The 22343-nt window shown below is 53.3% G+C and overlaps 1 protein-coding gene across 3 annotated transcripts in view; it reads right to left on the bottom strand.

The window, feature by feature from the left end:
• Positions 1-22343, bottom strand: part of LGR6 (leucine rich repeat containing G protein-coupled receptor 6) — a 120220-nt gene that overhangs the window by 96179 nt on the left and 1698 nt on the right. The gene's annotated exons all lie outside the window — the stretch shown is intronic.

Raw genomic sequence — 22343 nt, 5'->3', positions numbered from 1 at the left:
CCAGGAAGGGGCACAGGTCCCTCAGTGACCCTGTCTGCGGGTCCAACTTGTGGCTGAATTAGATACAACATGCCTGAACTGAAACAAATCCTCCTCTGTGATTGCTCCGTGGCCACTGTGAATACACACATGCGCATGGATGCGTATTCACATGCACGCGCTCGTAGCCACGCACACGCACGCGCGCACGCACTACAGGACGCCTGACCAACTTCCTGACCAACTTCCTGGGCATGAGAGCTGACCGGTGTAGTTATACACACACGCGCACACACACACTCAGAAGGGACCGGTGTCTTTACACACACACGCACGCACACACACACTCAGAAGGGTCCGGCTTTGTTCAGGTTCTGCTGTTGTCGATTTGAAATCCTTAACAAATTCTGAACAGGAGGCACCACATTTTCATGTCGCACTGAGCCCTGCAAATTGCTTCTCTCAATCAAACTGCGGGGGATCGAGGGGATGGGTTGCAACCCCATTCTGAAGTTTTCTTGCAGGACTCAGAGGGACTATATATTCTTCTAGCTGGACACAACCATGGGTTGGTGGGGGGGGGGGCGGGAGAGTGTCAGTGGGGCGAGGCTGGCAGGAGGGGAGGGAGGGGAGGGAGGTGAGTGAAGAGAGGGGCAGCCCTGGGCACAGGAAGTGGAAGTTTCTGGCTGCACATTAGGAAAATGTTCTCAGAGTTTTACCCTGTGAGGCAACCAGACCACCCAAGGAAGCTGGGTGAGGCAGTAGTGTCACCATGGAAACGAGGAACAGGGTTTGATAAGAGGGAGGATGCTGGGGAACTAAGGGGACAGACAGCAGCAAGACCCGAAACTGGAGGGGGGTGAGGCAATAGGGGACCCTACCCCTGGCAATCTGGCTGATACCCAAGGGTGCTGGTGAAGTTGTTCTGTTTGCATTTTTCCTTTGGGAGAAGCAACAGAGAAAAGCGTATCCCCTGGGCTCTGCTGGGACAGGTCTGGGAGGACTGTCCCCACCTGGCTGGAGAAGCCCGGGAAACAGGGTCCCTTCAACACTGTCTCCACCTCGAGCCAAGATTGCCCATCTCTGCAGCCAGGTGAAGGGCAGTTAGAGTGAGTAAGAGATAAGCCCCTGTCCCTAGGCCTGACGCCCCAAGGTCACCTCCTCCACGCGGCCCTGCCCAGCCCCTGGAGACAGAGCTGGTGTAGTGTCCTCTGGGTACCTACAATATTCTGTACACGCTCCCTCGCGATGATGGCTGAGCTCCTGCTATGTATCTAGTGCTGTACCCACCTTCGTTATTACACCAGCACAAGGCTAATTAGCTGCATGACTCTGGTCATGCCACTTGATATTAAGCCTCCATTTTCCCATCTGTAAAATAGGGATGATAATAACAGTACTTACCTCACGCTAGTTGTAGCAATAATTACACGAGTTACTAAGTGTAAAACAAACATAGTGCTTAATAGATCTTATTAATATTATACTCATCTAACTAAATTATAATGATTAGTATGTAATGACCCATACGACTATGAGTTCAAGGTGAGGACTTCATCTTAGACCTCTCTGTATCCTCCAATCCTGGCGGGATACCTGGCAAATAGGGTTGTGCAATAGACATGCAAATGAATGTATTACTGGAGATCAATGATCCTGCCTTCCTTCGCTTCTCTTCCTGCGGCTGACAATCTTGCTCCTAGGAAGTTCTTCCTGTTGTCTAATTTGAGTTTCTCCCAATGATATGTTAAGAGCGTAAACCTCCGTAAAAAACCTAGTCAGTGCTTAGTTCCAGTCTGGTGCACAACCCACGGGGCCTGTTGATAACAATGTTCACTCATCTCTCCATCTAGCATCGTCTAGAGAAGGTAAAAGTGAGGTCATCCTCTGAAGGATCCCTTGAAGCACCTATCGTGAACCTTCAGGTTTCTTTTTGGACTTTTCCTCTGAGGGCAACAGTCTCTGGTTAGGGCCTAATGTGCTACCACAACATCCCTTCCTCACAAGGGCCAGGCCAGGCCTGGCGTGTTTCCTGCTATGATGGGAGACAGCTTCGGGGTTGACCGGGAACAGGATGAGCCAGGATAGAAATTGTCCAGTGAGGGGGATGGGGAAGTCCCTCCCACTGAAAAGGGCCAGTAGATAGGCTGGCTGCTCCAGGAACCATCTGGCACTCAGGAAACACTTGCTGAATTCCTCGGTCAACAAGAGAGGCAGGTGACAGGGGAAAGGGGAAAGAATGTGGAATCTGGAATCAGGGAAGCTGGTTCAATGAAGCCAATACCAAGGTTCTCCCCTGACCCACAATCCCTACAGATCATTCTTTCCTGACTGGCTGCAGTGTGCCTAGCATAGGGCTAGGCATCCTAGAAGGGAGACAAAGCCCAGGGAAGGGTCTGGGCCCTCCAAGAGTTTATAGTGTTGCTGGGGAAGGATTGTTTACTCACAGAGTAGCAACGAAAACCCACATATGTATTCTGCTTTGTGGTTTACAAGTGACTCCCTCAACCACGATCCCAATTAAGTTCTGAGCTGTGTGTCTAGACTCAAGACTAAAACAGAGGTTCAGAAGGGGGAAAGGGTAAACCAGCATGACTTCCTGGGACAGAAACGAGGGTGGGATGTTTATGAGACATGAGTAGCTTACAGAACTGAGTTCGGAGTGGAAAGCACCCAGAGAACACCCCATGTTACGCAGTGGGGGGAGGGGGCTCGTCAGCACAGTGGACGGGGCTGGCCATTCACCGCAGGGCTGTTAGCAACCCTGAGCTTGCTCCTTGGTGCTGGTAGCATTTCCTCGTTGTTGTGACCATCCAAAACACCCCAGGCATTTCCAAACACCCCTGAAGGAAAGGTGCTTTCCTCTTCTTGCACTCAATCAGTTTACAAACAAGGAAACAGATCCAAAGCCGGACAAAGTGATCTAACGTCACATAGCAAGTTGATGGCAGTGAGAATGAGGTCTCCTAAACCCCAGGGCAATGCTCTTGCCACCCCACCACATTGATCTTGGGTTTTCTAAAGCAGTTTCCCCTTGCCCAGCTGATTCCCCTATAGGTGGCACGACTTTATCAGAGATGACGTGGTACCAGCTCTCTTCTTTGAGATTCTAAACACGCTAGTTAACACAAAGTTCTCTTGGGTTTCTGCAATTTTCCCAGATTTCCAAACAAGGGAGAGTACTGCAATCAGGATAAAATGTATCTGTCTTCACAAGGCAGCGAGGACACATTCTCTTAGGCTTTGCACAAAGTTTTACTTGAGAACAATGCTGTAGTTTTCAATACAAGTACTGTTGCTTCATTGTTTTATGTCCCAGCTCCCCTGTTTATAACAAGCAAGTTTTCCAGCCTGCCTGGAGGCACAGGAGGGTGTAGAATGGAGGGACTTAGCGGACAGCATACAAGAAGCTGGAGGGGTGGCCGGGATGGGCATGGCTCCCTAGACTTGGGGTTCATTTGTAAGGGTAAAGAAAATCCCCAGTATTTGCTCCCCAGATCTGAGGCTTGCACAAGGAAGAGAACCAGGGAGAGCCAGGACACTCAGAGCATTCTCAGGTGATCCAATTTATTATTTATTTATTTATTTATTTATTTATTTATTTATTTATAAAGATTTTATTTATTTATTTGACAGAGAGAGATCACAGTAGACAGAGAGGCAGGCAGAGAGAGAGAGAGAGAGGGAAGAAGGCTCCCTGCTGAGCAGAGAGCCCGATGCGGGACTCGATCCCAGGACCCCGAGATCATGACCCGAGCCAAAGGCAGCGGCTTCATCCACTGAGCCACTGAGGCACTCCCCATCAGGTGATCCAATTTATTAAGGCAGGGCAGGGAGGGTGAGGGAAAGAGACATTCTTATAAGTCAGGTGAAAGAAAAGTACAAGGTTTTTTTGGTTTTTTGTTTGTTTGTTTGCTTGTTTTTTAAGCCCTGGGTTAAAAGACCACAGAAGTCAGGGAAAGTCACTTCTGGGTACCATGATACTTCATCTGTGTGGCGTGGGTCTCAAGTTCTGATGGCAGAGAAAGAAGGCCAAGAAGGGAAGAGGCCCAGGAGAGGTCCCTCCCATCCAAAGATGCTAGATCTGGGAAAACGCGTTTTGGGGCGATCAGAACCAACCTCAGACCAAACTCTATGGCTCTGCCTTCTTCTTGTTGAACAAAGGAGGGGGAAATCTGACAGCAATAGCATGTCAAAGGTGTGGGTGCCTGGGCAGAGCAAAGACGGGGACAGGCACTGGGGCTAGAGTTGGAGTTCTGGGCTGGGCTCTGACCCTCAATTCTGCAGGGGAACCCCTTTGTGAGGGAGTCAGGCTCATCCCAGGCTAAGGGACATCTCTGGCTCTGTGCAGCAGAGTGGCTAAGCTGGGGTAGCCCCCAGTGTCCCTGAATTCCTGTCAGAAGAGTTACAACAGGTCAGGTGCATGTGCTCCTTCCACGCCAGGCAATTAGTCACGACCCTCAGAGAACTTGCACTGGACGGTCAAGAGTTGGGCCGGCGGGAGCGGACTCTCATCCATGCCCAGAGCCAGGCGAAGGCCCTCATGAGTGAAGCATGGCCCAGGGATTGCATAATATGTGTATGCATGTGCTTCTCCCTCACGGCCAAGCCATGCCACCCACAGGTGGAGAACTTGAAAGGGACCCAGGTGTTTTAGGCCCAGGCAGGGTGGTCTGAGAACAGCCCATGAACATGAAGGGACAGAGCCTCTGGAAGCTGGGGAGGATGGGCTCTGGACTCCCTTCTCTCCTCTCTTTCTCCTGAGAGACAGCATAGACCTCCACGGTCCAGTGCAGTAGCCATCACCCATGTACGACTATTTCAATTTAAGTTCACTAAAATGAAGTCCAATTAAAAATTGAGTTCCTCAACTCCACTAGGCACAGTTCAAGGATCAATAGCTGCACGTGGCTAGTGGCTACCACAATGGACAGCGCAGATCTAGAGCACGTCCTTCATCACAGGGACGTTGGACAGCACCAGTAACAGCCTCTGGAGGTGAACCTGTGTTTGCTTCCCAGTTCTGCCACTTACCAGCTGTGTGATTTTAAGCAAATTACTTCATCTCTCTCTGCCTCAGTTTCCCCACTGGTAAAGTGCTCAGCCAGTGCCTGGCACAGAGTAAATAAGCAACCAGTACGACCCGCAAGCACCTCTGCCTGCCTCCACCATTCACTGAGACCCAGCTCAAGTGCCTCCTCCTATAGGAAGCCTCCAGTCTTCATCCACACATTTATTTATCCAGCCATGTGTCATTCAACCAACATTTGCTGAGCACCCACTATATACGAGGCACTGGGCTTGCTAGGTGGTGAAGCTACAAAGTCCAATAATGTATGATCCCTCCCCTCAAGGAACCCAGTCCAGTGGGGACATTAACAAGAGTGGACAATTACAAGCCTGAGTGACAAGTGCTGGGACCGAGAGGCTTGAGTGTCACAGGGCCACCTCATCAAGCTCTGGTCTCCCCTGACCTGCCAGCATCTTTTCCAGCCTTCATTCCCACCTCTAACTCCACCTAGAAGGGCACGGTTTCTGTGCATGGAGTCGTAAATGGGTGTGAACTGGCTGTCCTCTCAGACTTGAAGCACCTCAGAGAGGACGGTGCTGTCCCATTGGGAGAAACCTCCCCAAGGGGAAGAACTATGTGTCTCTCCATGGACTGGGGAAATCCCTGAGGGGCTGGGTGGGGTGGGGAGCTGAGGGGGCACAGGTGGGAAGGACTAGGGCCGAGGGAGAGCTGCAGGTGGGGCCCACTTTGTGCACAGACCACAGCCGGGAGCCCTGTTTGTTTAGCTGAGGCTCCTGGTCCTGCTGCCTTTAGCCTTTATTGCACTGGATAAAGGGACAGGGTGTGTCTGGGTGGAAAACGGAAGAAACACCCCTGTATTCAGAGTCACATACCTCCTACCCCCACCTTCCAGATGGAAGGTTTCCTCTCACATCAGGATCCCTTCCCCTTCCCCACCCAGCAACTCCACTTATCTCCATGAACAAACACATGAGGGAGCCCCCGATTGCCACTTACTCCGACCCCAGCCAGGGGCAGCACCCAGACCCCCAGCAAAAAGGTTTTCACACTTGGACCTTGTCCCGGCTTCTACCTGAATCCAGTGGGAAAGAGCAAAAGCTGGAAGTTCAGAGCATGTAATAAAAGCTTCTTTTGCTGAGGCAGACACTGCTTTACAAAGGCTTTACAGACCCATTTTACAGAGGAGACTCAGCAAAACCAAGGTCCCTCTGATGCCAAAGTCCCAAATCGTGTCCAACCCAGCCCTCTGCCTCTCCAGTTCCCCTCCATTTGAATGTTTGTCACAGTTCATAGAGTCCTGGTGCATCCTTGGTATCATTTAACTTGATGCTTTTATCAAGCCGGGGAGTGAAGCATTATTTATTTCCATTTTAAGTGAAGAAACGGAGGCTGGTAAATACTGAGCTACCTCACAGTTAATAAGCAGCAGAGTCAAAGGCCTGCCAGCTCACTCTGTTGAACCCAGCTGCACACCGGAGCGAAGAGGGGAGCTGGACGCCCTGGAGCAGGCGGCAGCTTGGCAGCTCGGTCCCTGAGGGCACCAGCAGTTGTGAGGCTGGCCCTGGGGCTGAAGGGCCTGGAAGCCAGGGAGGCAGTGGGTCATTTGCATCTCCGGGAACAATGCAGGGGAATTAGGGCCTTGGGGGGGGGGGGAAGCCCCACCCATCTCATCATTGTCAGGTTCTGAGTCCTGCTCTCAGGGGCTCCTGGGAACCAGTGGAACTTTCCAGAACTCAGCTCCCCTCCTCCAATCCCACCTGCGCATGCCTCTCGGCCTCGGGGAGGTCCTGCCACACCCATGTCGGCAGGCTGCTGAGGTCCCCAATGACTGGTGCTCCAGAGACTCCTGTCTTCTCTCTGACAAATTTCTCCAGTCCTCCCACTGGCTCCATTCCACCCTCTGGCTGGTGCCCCAATGACCTACCCCCTTCCCTAACTCCCTACCTATCGCGTTCATCAGATTCGTACAAACTAGATGCAAGATCTAGATCTAACATCCCTGCCCAGCGAGAAGTTCTTCCTGAAGTCTAGCCTCACTTCCTCATGCTGCAGTTGGGCTGTACAGAGTTCTGGGCCTTCTGTTAGGGTGTCGTAGCTTGTAGGCTCAGGTGTCAGACTGCCCAGAGTTTGTATCTTGGCCCCACTACTTACCAGTTGTTTGACATTGGGCAAGTTACCTTTCCTCTTTGGGCTTTAGTTTCTGCATCTCAAACAGGTTATGTAATGGTTCCTCTTACAGGAATTGTGAGGGTTACATGGGACAATTCTTGTGTGTCGGGGGTCGTGGCTAGGCCTCCCAAGTGGCGTGAATGCCAGTTAACATCCCTCCCCTCCTCTGCATTCAACCCCTAGAGCCCCTCCTGGAGAAGCAGCACAGTAGGGTCACAACGGAAATGGGGTAGGGAGGCAGAGGGGAGGGGAAGAGAAGGGAGGGGAGGGCGTTCTGGGTCAGCCCTGCCCTTAGGAGGCACCAGCTGCCACTTCTCTCTGCTGCTTCCAAGTGAGTGCCACCTGCCCCAGCCCTGATCTTCGCATCCTTTGATCTTCTGATCTCTGGCCAGGGTCCCCCAGCCAAAGGCATTCCTGTCTCCCAGGCCTCCTCCAAGGAAGAGCAAAGGGCTGGGCTCCTGCCCCTTCTCCCAGGCTCCTCCCTCCTCCCTGTGGAGTGTGTGTGTGTGTGTGTGTAACCAGGACTGCCACAGAAGCCCTGGGACAAGGTGTCTGGGGGAGAGGGACATAGAGAAAGGCTGGTCACTGGACTGCCAGTGGGCAGAGTGGCCTGGGCTGGGCCAGGCAGAGGCACCTCCTGGAATGGTGCCTTCAGCCTCAGTTCCCTGTTTCGAGTGCCCTTGCGTGCCGAGCCTCGCTGAGCACTGGAGGAAGCATATGTGTGCCCGTGTATACAGACAGGGAGGGCCCATCTGATACATACCTGTATCCCTGGGGCAAATAATACATTACATGTTAATTAAAAAAAAGATAAGTCTACATTTTAATCTCTGGACATTGTGAATATGACCATACTTAAGACAAGAGTCATTGCGGTTATAATTAAGAGAAGGATCTTGAAATGAGGAGAGCGTCTTGGTTTATCTGAATGGGCCCTAAGTCCAATGACAAGTGCCCTTATGAGACATACACAGAGAAGAAAGTGATGTGGAGACAGAGGCAGAGATTGGAGTGACGTGGCCACAAGCTAGAAGAGATGCATGGTGGATTCTTCCCTAGAGCCTCTGTATTGAGTGGAGCCCTGCTGCCATCTTGATTTTGGATTGTGGCCTCCAGCACAATTCTCCAGAGAATCAATTCCTGTTGTTTTAAGTCACCCAGTTCACGCTACTTCGTAATAGGAGCCACGGAAAAGTATACAGTAAGTAGTCCGATGGGTCTCAGCATACTGAGGGTCCTTGAGGCCCTGTGGCAGACTCCCCCTGCCCCGGCCCTCTCCTTACCCTCTGCCACTGGCCCCCCGACCTGAGATGATCAGACCACGCTGATGAGCCATCCCACATTCAGCTAGGAAACTCATTCTCCCCCTGGAGACTCCCCCAGATCTATGACCCAGCAATTGCACTCCTGGATGTATAACCAACAAAAGCACACCCAGACGCTCACCAAACGTACAAAACTCCCCATGTTGGTACTACCCACAAAGCCCCCAAACTGGGACGTGTCAAAGGCTCGTCAGCAGTAGAATGGATAGACTATACTGTGTTCTCCTGAAGTGAGTCTGCACAGCAATGAGCGAGAGTGAGCCACAGCTGTCCTCAAGGGCGTAGTATGGACATAAACTTCAACACAGCGAGGGAAAGAAGCCATACATAAAATAGCACCCCATTTATATAAAGTGCAAAACAAAGGCAAAATGTACCTATGTTGTTAGAAATCATGAGAGTGGTTACCCTTGTGGGGGGTGGGCGGGTGGGAGGTAGTACCTAGAAGAAGGCATGGTGCGTGGAGAATTTCTAGGAAGATGCAGACATTCTGTTTCTTAGTCTGGTGCTGATGATGTCAGTGTACACAACTTGTAGAAATGTAGCTGGCAATAGGTAGTCTTTTCAGTGATGTATATTATTCTCAAATAAAAAGTTAATTTAAAAAAAAGAGAGATTCATTCCAATAATCTTCCATGAACCTCAAGCTGGCTAAGGGTTCTGGCTCTAACCCTGACTAAGGGCTCCTTCTAGATTCCCATGGCATCTTGCCAATACTTCCCAACTTTTCACCTCATTGAATTGAAATCGGAAGTTCAATCCATGACTCAATATCATCTCATTCATCTCTGTACCCCCAGGACATTGCACCAGGCTCTTGCATGTAGTAGGTGCTCAAGAAACACTTACTGACATCTGTTGGCCTGGCCAAAGGCTTTGGTGTTCTCAGACATCCTTCCCAGAGTTCCCTGGCCATTGGCCTCAGCACCCCAGACTGCCGCAGGATTCCATGGGGGGACCCACTCCTCCCCACTGCTGCCCTCTGCCTCCTGAGTACACCCACGACCAGCCTGTGCCTGTCCTCATCCAAGCACTTACAAGATGGTAACCTTCTGACCCACAAGCCTTAGATCTCTCTTAGCACAGACCACAGGACTCATTCATTGTGGACCTTCAGAGCTCAGGCAAGACCCAGACACTCAATGCAGACTGAGAAACCAGGAGCCTCAAGTCGCTGGAGCCCTTTCTCCATCCAAGCCTAGAGGCAAGCACATACCTTTGTTCGTCTCAGCTTGTTTGGAAACTAAATGGAAATTTTCAAAAGAAGTGTCCTTTAAAAGAAAAAGCAGTAAAAGGAATGGATAGGAAAGTCAAAAGCTTCTAAGTAGAAGGGTTTCTAGAACAGATGTCTTACTCTAATGAAACCCAAGCCTGGCCACGAGCTGGCAAACTGGCAGCTTAAGAGGCTCCCCAGCATGGCTCCGGGCTCACCGCAGCTGTCTGGGTTGGATGCCACACCTCCGGCCCAGGGCGCGGCCAGGTGAGGGCCACCACCAAGTCTGGAGACGGAGATGCTCCCTCCCAGCATCCCGGCACTCACTCTCAGGTGAGCACATGTGTTTTGACCGAAGCTGGTTCCTGCTCTGTGCCTCCTGCCTCTGGCCATTCCCTACTGTATTCTTCCTTTCGTTCTTTTCCTCACTCATTCCACCAACACTTTGGAGCACCCCTGTGCAAGAGTTTGGGGCCAGCACCAAGGATACCAGGGTGCATCGGTGGCTGGAGCCCTGCATTCCTAGGCTTCCCAGCCTAGTTTGGGAAACAGACAAGTAACCAGAGGGTAGAACCCCAGGGGATGAGCCCTGGGGTCGAGCAGGCACACAGAGGGGAACCCTCTCCCAGGGCTGAGAGATTAGGGAAGGCTTTCCTGAAGAAGAGACATCTCGGTCAGCCCCTTGTATCTGAAATCAAGCTGATGCTTCTCCTGCCTTCCCCTGAAGACTGGCCCCCAGAGCTGCAGGCTTCTTGTCTGAACCCATTTCTTAACCACATCCTTGCAGTAAACTCACAGTGATGTCCACAGGGCTCTTTCTTAGTGTCCTAGATGTAAATCAATGGGGCATCACCTAAGTATAAATGAGATTAAAGCAATTCTGGGTGGGAGGGTATGGGGGGGAGGGGAAGTGGCTGGCCAGAGACTCGGCTCATGGTCTGACTTATTGCAAGGATAAGCTTTGGGGCAGTGCATGGCACACTCTGAAATGCACGTTCTGGGGTGCCTGGGTGGCTCAGTGGGTTAGGGCCTCTACCTTTGGCTCAGGTCATGATCCCAGGGTCCTGGGATGGAGCCCCGCATCAGGATCTCTGCTCAGCAGGGAGCCTGCTTCCTCCTCTCTGTCTACCTGCCTCTCTGCCTACTTGTGATCTTTGTCTGTCAAATAAATAAATAAAATCTTAAAAAAAAAAAAAGAAAAGAAATGCACATTCTGACTCAGTAGGCCTGGGGTGGGGCCTGAGCTTCTGCACACTTTAACAGTCCCCAGGGCCGACACTGCTGGTCTGCAGCCCATACCTGGAGTGAAAAGGCTTTGGGAGATCCAAAGGACTAGATAGAATAAATCTTCTTCAAGCAACCCCTCATAAATAGTTTTCCAATCACTTTTTTGCTAAGTATTGAACAGACTGACTCACAGAGATGTCCAGTTGTGGCCCGACATGGACAAAGCCAAGCAGAGGTTGAAATCTGGCCCTTGCTCTACTCACCAACTCTGCGCCCTTCCCGCATGGTGAGCGGGCTGGTGGCAGCCCTAGGGGGTTGTGGGGCAGGAAGCTGCAGGGCTATCCAGTGCCCCTGTGGAGGGGTGGACAGAGACACTCGGGAACCCCTCCAGGATCCCTGGGCACTGCACCCCATCTCTGCCTCCTGCGTCTGAGCCTGCCTCCGTAAGGTTGGTTCACTTCATCTTGGAGCAAGTGAAGTGAAACCCAGTACACGCCCCCCCGCCCCCCCCCCCGTGTGTTTGAGGCTAACGAAGCAGGGGTAGCTGCTGGCTCACTCCCCTCTGACCAGAACAGGAAGGAAACTCAGGGATATTACAACAGGAAGGATGCAGGACACCAGGAAGAACTTCCCAGGGATCACATTTTGAAGGGCCACGCTAAAGCAAGTGGTGGTGGGGGGTGAAGGACTTGGTCTGCCTGTGCGGGGGGTTCTAGCTTGGGTTAGGACCAAACCTCAGGAGGGCCCCCAGGGCAAGCTTCTGAGTCTCCAAAACTTTCCCCTTTGCTATACTCTTTACCCCCTGCCCCCTACGGGCTCCCGGGTTGTCCATCAGTGCCGGACACACCAGGGTTCTAGGGGTTAGCCCAGGTATTTCCTGACCCCAAGCCCCACCCCCAGCAGGTCCCCCGGGCCCCGCAGCATGGTGCCTCTGCACCCCCATGCCAATCTGGAGGATGAGGCTAATACTTTCTGGCAGGTAGAGGCAGGGCAGGCAGAGGGGGAGGCGGCACCCTGGGCTTCTGCATTCAGATCAGGGGAGCCAGCAATGAAGCGAGGGTTGGCGTGGCGTCGGCTGGCGGGGGGGGTGGGCATTCCTCTTTCCGCTGGCTGCACATAGTTAATGGGGGGCCTTGTTCTGGCCGGGCACGCAGCCCTGGAGGTGCTGGTGATGGCCGTGCCTTGTCCCAGCCCCCGGAATCTCAAGTCTCACTGAGTGAAATCGCAAATCTCTGGGGATCCTGACACCTCCCTCAATCCCGTCTCAACATGGCCTCGCTCATGCTCCTTCTCTTCCCTCTCCTTCTCCATTTATACACGATCATTTATCTTTATAATATCCTGGGATCAGGAACTGCCAGCCCAGGAGACAGGCCCAGAGAGATCAGAAAACTTGCCCAAAGGTCCTCAGCACGTTGGTGGCAAAGACAGAATTCTAGCCCAGGGTCTCCTGGTTCCTGTTCCCCTGAACAGAGAGCAGACCTCCAGCTCGGGTGGGCCCTGTGCCCACGGAGTCTCCGACAGAATTGGAGGAGGGGACCTACTGACGTTCCTCTCTCCCCATTCTTCCAGAATGAGCAGCCCCTCCCTGCATGGTAGCTAGAGAGTGGAAGAGAAGAGCTAGCAGGTTTCTGCAGGTGGGTGGAAAGATCTTGGGAGGGGGCTTGCACAGGGCACGAAATCTTTGTCTCCCAGCCTGGACCAGCCAACTGTGGCTGTTATGTAGAAGAAAACTGTTGGTATAAGACAACGTGCCAAGCACAGCTGTGCCTCTGAGGGAGTATATGCTCCGTAAAAGTCAATCAGTTGAGTAAATGAATGAATAATAATAGTTAACAGCCATCAAGGTTACCATGCGTCAGACACTGTTCTAAGCCTTTTCTATATATTAACTCATTCAGCCCTCGCAACAGCCCTGGGAGGGGGCTCTCATTATGGTCCCTGTCATTTCCAGGTGAGGAAATTAAGGCACCAAAGAGTAAGTCCTTCCCCAAAGATTGATGAAAGGCCCAGCCAGGATCAGAGCCCTGGAGGGGCAGCTCCAGAGCTCGTGCACTTAACCGCTCTGCTGTTCTCGGGAAAACTGAAATGCAACACCACTCACACAGAGGCCCTCCCATTCAAGCAAAGACCTTGCCCCCCAGAGTTACTCTAAGATTCAGGTGTGTCCCATGCCTCACCTTGGCACAGCGCACCCCATGACCCTTGTCCCCTCCGGATGTTATGCTTAGGCCAAGGAGCGCCCCCAGCCCAGTGATACCAGTGTCCCTTCTAGCCCCAGGGCCACACCAGGCGCATCTGGACACAAGCTGCCTCTTCTACCCTCTGCCATCTCTCAGGAGACCCCTCCTCCCATCCATGGCTGCCCTTGTCCCCCTCTAGCAGAACTGTAAGAACAGAAGCCACGTAACTGCCATGTTAGGAATCTGAGGACAGAGCACAGAAAAGGGTCTCGTTTGAATCTGTGACCACTCGAAATGGGAGATGGGAGGCCGGTCAAGAGGTTTCCTCATTCTACAAACCAGAACTACAAGGCTCAGAGAGGTGAAGAGCCGGGCAATTTACAAGACCCAGAGCAAAACAAAAATGTGAGGCCGCTTGTTTAAAAGTGGTGATGTCCATAATAGCCAAACTATGGAAAGAACCGAGATGTCCATCAACTGATGCATGGATAAAGAAGATGTGGTATATATACACAATGGAATACTATGCAGCCATCAAAAGAAATGAAATCTTGCCATTTGCGACAACGTGGATGGAACTAGAGGGTATCATGCTTAACAAAGTAAGTCAATCGGAGAAAGACAACTATCATATGATCTCCCTGATATGAGGAAGTGGAGATGCAATGTGGGGGGGTTAAGGGGGTAGGAGAAGAATAAATGAAACAAGATGGGATTGGGAGGGAGACAAACCATAAGTGACTCTTAATCTCACAAAACAAACTGAGGGTTACTGGGGGGAGCGGGGGTTGGGAGAGGGGGGTGGGGTTATGGACATTGGGGAGGGTATGTGCTATGGTGAGTGCTGTGAAGTGTGTAAACCTGGCGATTCACAGACCTGTACCCCTGGGGCTATATAATACATTATATGTTTATAAATATATAATACATTATATGTTTATAAAAAATAAAAATTAAAAAAAAAAGTGATGAGAATTGTCAGATGGCAAGAGCAGACAGCATTCACCCAAGCACAGAGCCCGCATGGAGGCAGAGGTGGCACGTCTGTGAAGGAGGTCTAAGGGGTGAACCCAAGTCACCCAGTTCACAAGGGCAGAAGCTGGTCACCGTGCCGGGAGAGCTGGGGTCCAGTCCCGGCTGAGAAGCGAGCTGGCTCCCGGCTCGGGGCTCTCCCGGATCTGCCCCCAGGTAGATGAGGGCGGGAGCCCAGGCCCTGTCCCAATTCTTGTTCTCTCTTGCTTTTGTCCTAGACAATAGTCCCCTTCCTTTCTTCTCTCCTCCCAGCCTCCTAATCGGCTCTGTCCACCACAAAGGCAAGGGGATTAGTTTACGGCCCCTTCCTGCCTCAACCTTCACAATCCCTGGACACTCGATCCACTTCCCCTTCCTCAGACACCCCCACCCTTGGGCTGCCCCAGATCTGGAGCTGAGGGGGAGGGAGAAAGACTGAATGCATAGTCCTCTGGTGTTGATGGCCCTGTTCAGAGTGCCCCCTGCAGGCAGAGGCTGGTAAGTGTGTGTGTGTGTGTGTGTGTGTGTGTGTGTGTGTGTGTGTGTGTACACACACGTGCCCATGTGTTTGAAGTTGGAGGGGGGCGTCTAATGAGGTCCTAAGAAGAACGGAACCCAGAGCACAGATCCTGCCTTCAGGAAGCTCCCAGTCTGAAGCCTTAGTTCTGGCCTTTCCCCTGAGAGCTTTGACTTCTAATGCAGAGAGGCACCCCTCCTGACCCCAGTCTGACTCTGATGAGGCCGGTGGACAGACAGGTGGACACACACACCCCCTCAACAGACATGGGTATGCAGTCCTACTTGGTATTTCTGCAGCAGCGGGGCAGCAGGGGGTAATGGAAATAGCATCCTCTATGTGCTAAAGCATTCATCCACGCGGGACCTTGCATAACACAACCATGTCATCCGGGAGAGATGAGATTCTGTTTTGCAAGTGAGTGTCCATCTAGAGCTTCTAGCACCCACTCCCATAGTTTTTCCCTTGCACAACTGCCTCTCCAGGGGTTTCTGCATTGGTGGCATCAGTTAGCATGAGCTCTCCTTCCTCCAAGCACCCGCCCTCCCGCCATTCCTCATCTAGAGCTGCCTGGTGCACGTCACACTCTCCGCAAAGTGTCACCGTTCTTTGGGTGCTTGTCTTCTCTCCCTCTCCGAACCCCCGGGGACAGAGGAAAGAGCATGGGCTTTGGAATGCCCAAGCTTACCTCTAACCTTGGCTGTCCCCCTGCACCGGGTGACCCCCTCCCCGTCTCAGACGGGGAGGAAGGATGGGACGGTGCCGGTCCATGACGGTGGACACACGAGAAAGGCTTCAGCACGGTGCTCTCAAACGGATGTTTGTCCCCACACAGCTCGGGAGTTTAAGTGGCATGATCGCTGACCATTAACAAAGGGGAAGGGGAGAGCGCTGCATGAGCTGGGGGGAGAGGTGTTATCAGGATGCTAACAGCGCCTTACAGCAACTGCCCTTGAACCTGGGGTTAAACACACTCTACCCCAAGAGCTATCCCCACTGAATGGCATGATCCCATATGCCAAGGAACATGAAGTAAATTGGGACAGACCCCGGGACTTGGGGGAAAGAATCCTTAGTCTGGGTCAACCTAAGGGAAGGCTTCCTTCCTACAGGAGGTGTTAAAAGCCCCTTAGTGGCTGCTGGGTTGGCCTGTTTCCCAGGAGTGAGTGGTGACTCAGGTCGGGGGACCATTCAAACTAGCCAATCACACAGGAAGGTGGAAGGTGGAAGCTCAGACAGTCTTGATCCTCCGTGGGACACCAGAGCAAGCACCTCCTCCCTGCCCTGCGGTGACTCTGGCAATGCACGGGGCTGGGGTGGTAGATGGGAATGGTGATGGCACCTTCTTTGCACCACCACTCCTCCCCTCTTCCCCCTTCAGTAGTCCATCTGCCTTGGCTTTGGGCCTAGGGACCATGTCCAAATCCCTAACACGAGTGCAATGAAAGGCACTCAACACCGTCCTCCCATCTGCCTGTCTGGACACTCTCAGGGACACCCCCACCTCCTCCAGTGCCTCCAAGGGCAAAGAGGAGGGGACAGAGGCACAAATGGATGAGGATGAGAGCTGTGTTCTAGATCCAACCCTCTGGGTTCACTCCCAGCTCAGCCCTAGACTGGCCGACTTGCATCGGTAAGACGCCGGGCCTCTTTGTGTCTGCCTCAGTTTCTCCTTGCAAGTCTTCTCTTTCCAAGGAAGACCAGGGTTAGTAATGACCATAGCTCCCGAGGATCGGGCATGTGCCAGGTGCCAAGCACGCTTGCCAAATTGCAAATGTCCTTCAAAGAGCTTGATATTCTTATGGCCATTTCGAAGCTAAGGCAGTAGAGGCTCCGAGAGGTAAAGAATCCGGGAGGGCCATCCAGCGAGTTAGTGCTGGAGTTGAGATCTGAACCTGTGCAGTCAGGCTGCAAATTCGAGCCTCTTCCTCTGAAAGACTGCTTCCAGGTGTGGCTGGGAGATAGAGATAGAGAGGGAGAGAGAGAGTGGGTCTCAGGCCCTGGGGGTCCGGATGCTGCCGGGGTTGGCTAGATGCCTTTGGCTGGGAGCAGCCTAGCTGATTTTTCCCAGCTGCTAAACACCTTGAATCCGTTTTTATTTTTTAAACGTGTGGCCTGAGGTGAAAAAGGCCGAGAGCCTGCTCTGGCATATCCTGCCGCGAGGAGTGAGACGGAAAGTCTGTGGTGAGGAAGGAACAGAGCCCCAGTGTGCTCTGTGTTCAAGACTCCTGCTTTCCCTTCTCCTGGAGGGCCTTCCCTGTCTGCTCCCTGTCTGAATCCCCTGGTCCTTCAGAACTCAGGACAGGGTCTCCCCTGACCAGCACGGTCCTCCCTGTCCTCAAAGTGCTCCTGTCCTTATTGCTGGCCACTCCCCATGACCATCTGGTATGGTGAGCCAACTCTTCCTGTCTCCTCTGACATCCCCCTCCGCATCCTGACTGCCTCAAAGAGACCCAGCACCATCCCTTTAAGCCACCCCCACGGAGGAGCTCCCAGAGACCCTGCTGGCTGATGGGATAGATATGAAACCATTGACACTTCTCGAGAAAGACAAGAAACTGGAAACAGACTTTAAGGGACTGCTCTGCCTGGGGGTTTAACGTGCCCAGAGTCTCACCCATTCGCTCAGAGCTCCAAATCCCCAGTTCTGACCCCCCTGAGTGGCAGTGATTGGGGTGAAATCCGGCTACTGGCTGGCGGCCTCAGGTCAGACCCTTAATATCTAAAAACCTCAGTTTCCTCATCCATAGGATGGGGATAACACCAGTCCCCCTCCCCCGGGGTTTCTGTGAGAGGATGTGAGGAGAGTTACCCAAATGGAGTCACTGCCAGCTAGTACCCACTGCAGGTTAAGGCAGGGAGGCCCTCGCAATGGCCTTTTCCTGGGTATGTCTGTTGGGCCCCAAGGATGACCTTCTTGACAATCTGGTTTCTTCCTTGAAGAAAACCTACAGTCCCGGGAATGAAAATGTCCACTCGGAAGGCATCCCCACCGTGCACGAGAGCAGACAGGAAAGGTAGGAAACTGGGCGTGAGGTGCTTCCCTGGCCCCAGCCTTAGATTTTGTATCTCACACGATTCATCAGAGGAAGCCCCGATGCCCCAGGGCTGAGGAGAGTTAAGATACAGGCCTTCCTTCTTAGCCCCAGAGGACTTAGCTTCCTTCTTAGCTCCCAGACGACACCTCGGCGGCTCTGGAGGTGCCCTGTCTCGGAGGAGCCGGGCCCAGCCCCCACCTGCCCGCTGCCAGCCCGCCCGTGGCCTGCTCTGGCATGGCTCCGGGGGGCGCAGTGCCAACCCCTGAGCCCTACCCGCTACCCTCCCCCCATGTCCTTTCGCTGCTTCCAAAATAACTCTGCTCCCTGCCCAAGTTTGGCCTCTTGGGTGTTTTTCTTCTCCTGAGACCTGTTCTCCCATGTCTGAAGGGCGGTAGGAAAGACCTGAATTGTCATTAGAAATTGGAGACCACCCCCTTTTTTTTAGCAAGGAACTAGTTAGCACAAAGGGGCTCCCGCAACCCTGAAAGCCCCTGAGTCAATGAGCCCGTTTCAGTTTGGCATCATTACCCACATGAAAAAAGAGAATTGGAAATTTCTCCCCCACCCCCGTCTCTTATACCTTCCCAAATCCCCAGTGGGACTCCTTGCCTTGGCCTGGCACCCAATGGAGTGAGTTACTAGCCCAAGGTCACACAGCCTGTTAGGGATGGACTCAGAGGAGAATCCTTATGGGCCCCTAAGGGCATGTCACCAGGCAGAAATCCCAGTGCCCCCCGCCCCAACACCTTCTTTTCCTCAGGCTGTACCAGAGAAGGCTCTAGTTCCACAGAACTCCCGCTTCTGGGGAGAAGCTGGACTCTGCAGACAGGAGTGACTTGAAAGCCTCGACTTCGCCTCTGGGGAAGTCTTGCGCCAGGTGTCAGGCCAGGGCTCATCTCCTCACGAGTGGGGAGGATCGCTTCCTCCATCCTCCCGGGGGCTGGGAGCTCAGGAGCTGACTGGGCTCCGTGAAAGGCCCAAGTCCCTGAAGGGCAGCAGGAGGGGGCGTTATTAGTATGGAAGGAGGGAGCGAGGGAGGCAGGTGGGCAGGTGATCTGGGGGGGCTCTAGAAGATCACACAGGCACCTTATGTCCCCACCCTATCCCAAGTGGCTCTGTTCTTCTCTTTCTGGGCCTCAGCAGATCATTTGCAGGTGAAAAGATGGAGAAAAGCCATAAAAATCGTCACCATTTGGAAGTGGGTCTGAACAGGAAAGACACCGTGCTCCGCTTTGTCTCATGAGCTGCCCCCTCCCCTTCGGAGTAAATACTGTTCCCGCTTCCAGGTTCAAGATGAAGAAGCGAACTGTGGAGAGGTTAAGTGACTAGTTCAAAGACGCACAGCCCCTAGCCACTGGGGCGGAGACTGGAGACCACAGCCGGAGCTCCCCTGCCTCCGGGGCAGGGCCTCCCCACACAGCGCCCGGTCCCGGGTCCCGGGTCCCGGGTCCCGTCCGTCCCTTGGCCTGGTGGGCACGGGGCAGTCGGGAAGCGGACTGCGGCTCCCGTGGGGCCATCAAGGTTGAGAGCCCATGGCACGCGGGAAGGCGTGTTGAGCAGGGGGTGGGCTGGGGGCCAACTCTGCTCAGAGCCAGGCCTTCTTCTCCTCCGCCAGCCGCCCCACCCAGCCGCGCCCAGCACCCGCTGCTGCCAGAGCCCAGAGGTTTCCTTTTTCTTTTGCCTAGGGTTGTTTCCTGCCTTTCCTTTGAACTGGGGTGTTGGCTCCTCCACGCACTCACCCTCCTCCAGCGACCCCCCAGGACAGCCCTCTGATGGGACCGTCCCCCCGGGCTGCCCTTTGGAGGAAGGCTGGCACCCCGTTTCCTGGAATCACTTTCCCCAGCTTTGTCCTCCTCCTCTCTGTCCTGGTCTGGGCACCGTCTGGATCCTCCCCTTCCCTCAGTCCCTTGCTCTACTGCCCACCTCCGCCAAGCAGTTCTCCCTGGAGGCTTTCTCCATCCTGCCTCAAGGGAGCAGGCTCGGGACTGATTTCTCCCTGCCTCTCCCACTCCAGTTTTTCCATGAAATGTGTAGACACTGAGGTCCAGGAAAGTATGGGAGCTCGCCTCACAGCAACGGAGGGACTGAGGATTAGAACTCACAGACCCCGAGTTCCAGGAAGGCAGAGATGCTCAGGCTCTTCGAATCTACCAGAAAGGGAAACTGAGGCCTAAGCCAGGAAGGGTAGCCTTGGAGGTGAGACAGGAGACCAGGCACACTGAGCTCCCGGGTTCATCCTGCCCAAGGCCAGCTCTCATCCACTGAAGCAGCTTGTTCATGCTTCTCCGCTTCTTCCTGTGCTAGGCAAGGCCCATGGGACATGCTGGGAGCAGCCTGACTAGGACTGCCCAGAAGGGCCGCCCCTCTCTTAGCCCCCGGAAGCAGTGGGTGATGGAGACAGATGCTCAGGGCCAAATACAAGTGTAGGAGCCTCAGGCCTTTTACAACTTGCCTCCCAAGAAGGCTTTTCTCCCACCACCTGCTCCTGATATGGCTGGACATTGAGAGCAAAATGAGGAACACAGAGTAACCACCTGGACTCTCCCACTCGGGGACACCTCTGAGACTTAGCCAACCAGTATTTGCTATCTGGGCATTCCTGTCCCTTCACTGTGTGTATGTGGGGTAGAATACAGCAAGAGGCATCATGTCTTCGTGTCACCATCAAACTGGGATGCCCCAGAGCTCTACCTCCTCCAGATGGGTTCCCAGGACACCCTACTCAGGAAGAAGGTCCAAACCCCAGGGAACCTCATGGCAACTCAGTTTGGGAGAAGACTTCAAAAAATGAGAGACACTTGAAAATTGTGGGTATTTCAAATCTGACCTCCCAAGCTTGATCAAACGGAGCTGGCATTGGGCCCCAAAAGAATCATAATTTTTGGACTTAGGTGTCAAAGCAAAGGGTAGCAGTGGGGGATAAAGAAGACTTTCCAGTCTTTGCTAGAACCAAGATGGAGGAAGGTAGAGGTGTGTGCACCATGAGAGGTCACTGGCTAGAAGGACAGAGCCTCACCTTCCCAGGGTGAGGAGGCAGATGTGAAGTAATTTTGATTGGGGTGGATCTAGGACCACCAGGTATCTTCTGGAGTCCATAGTTCGTTGGTGCCTCCTACGGTTCAATCTATGGCCCCTTCTAAGAATCTTCAGGTACCTCAGGCCTGCCACTTCCTGTACACCCAAGTGCTTTAATCTTATCTTTCACCTTCTCCACCCAGTGTCAGGAAGATGTAAGTGTTCCCTCCCCTCCCATCCCCACCCCCACTGTCAACCAATACCTTGGACCCCAGGGCCCCCGAACAACCAAGCAGTGACTAAGACCAGCACCTGCAGATGACTTCCTAGCACACACCTCTCTTCTTTCTGCCACAGACCATTCCCTCTGGGTTCATTTTATTTGAATATTTTATTTATTTATTTACTGAGAAAAAGAGAGTTGGTCGAGGCGGGGAGAAACAGAGGAGGAGGGACGAGCGGACTCCATGCTGAGCGGAGAGCCCAACCAATGTGGGGCCCGAGATCATGACCTGAGCCAAAATTAGGAGTTGGATGCTCAACTGACTGAGCCAGCCAGGTGCCCCGCCCTTGAGTTCTATACCCACCCGTGGACTCAATTTCCCTCCTGTGTGAAGTGTCCTGGGGGCTTCTTCCCACCTCCACTGCACACCCAACAGCAGGCATGATAATAATAGCCGCTATTTCTACATCACCTCTTGTGTGTCAGGCACTGTTCTGGGGACTTCTTATAGACCTATTATCTCACTTAATCCTCCCTGCTACCCGCTTCTCTCTGTACACAAATGATGAGCCCAAGGCTCAGAGGAGCTCAGTGACTCAGTAGGTGGCAAAGCTAGGAAGGAACCAGGGTGTGGGGGCCCAGACCGAGAGGCCCCGCTGGTTCCATCATCAATCTGCACCGTCCTCCACTGGGGCTGGGCTCCTCGAGGCGGGGCCAGACTGGGCATTGCCGGACATTGCTGAGAAGGAAGGGAGCTCCATGACCTCCCTGCCCTCACTCTTCTCAGTGACAAACCCTCATTCCTGAGAAGCAAAGGAAGAAGCCTCATCCTATGAGCCACCCTCAGGCCAGCTGCCCCCAGCAGAGACCCCTTCATCCACTACCCACATGGGACCCATCCGCAGCCCAGGGCAGCGGCCGTGGTTCTCTACCACCTCCCTCCAGTATTCCAGAGCCCACCATTAAATGCCCCACATTGCCTCGGGACCCTACTCCATCTTCTCCCCACTCCCACAGGTCTGAGTCTTGAGAGAGAGAGCCTTCCTCTATTTCCACAGACCCACAAGACAAATTCAGAAGGTGCCACCTCCACTGGACCCAGATGCAGACCTCACAGCCCCTGGGAACTGGGACAAGGCGGTGGAAAACCTTCCATCAGCATAGATGCTGGGACGCTTGGATTCCAAAGGTGGCATCGTATCTCTCTTTCCCCAAGTTCTTCCAGAAAAAGGTTCCGTCTGGAAAGACAGGTCCTGAGAAAGGAGGTTGGAGCACCCAATTTCTGGAAGGCCCCATTCCCCACCCCCCATGCAACCCAGAAAAAGACCCTTCCTTCTGCTCCCCTGGAGAAAGACAGATGCCATTGCCAAACACTTCCTAGCCCCAGAGCCCTGTCTTCAAATGAAGCAAT

Source organism: Mustela nivalis (assembly GCF_964662115.1).
Source record: "Mustela nivalis genome assembly, chromosome: 16".
Classification (NCBI taxonomy): Eukaryota; Metazoa; Chordata; class Mammalia; order Carnivora; family Mustelidae; genus Mustela; species Mustela nivalis.
The sequence above is the reverse complement of the archived record's forward strand: the minus strand, read 5'-3'. Positions and strand labels throughout refer to the sequence as shown.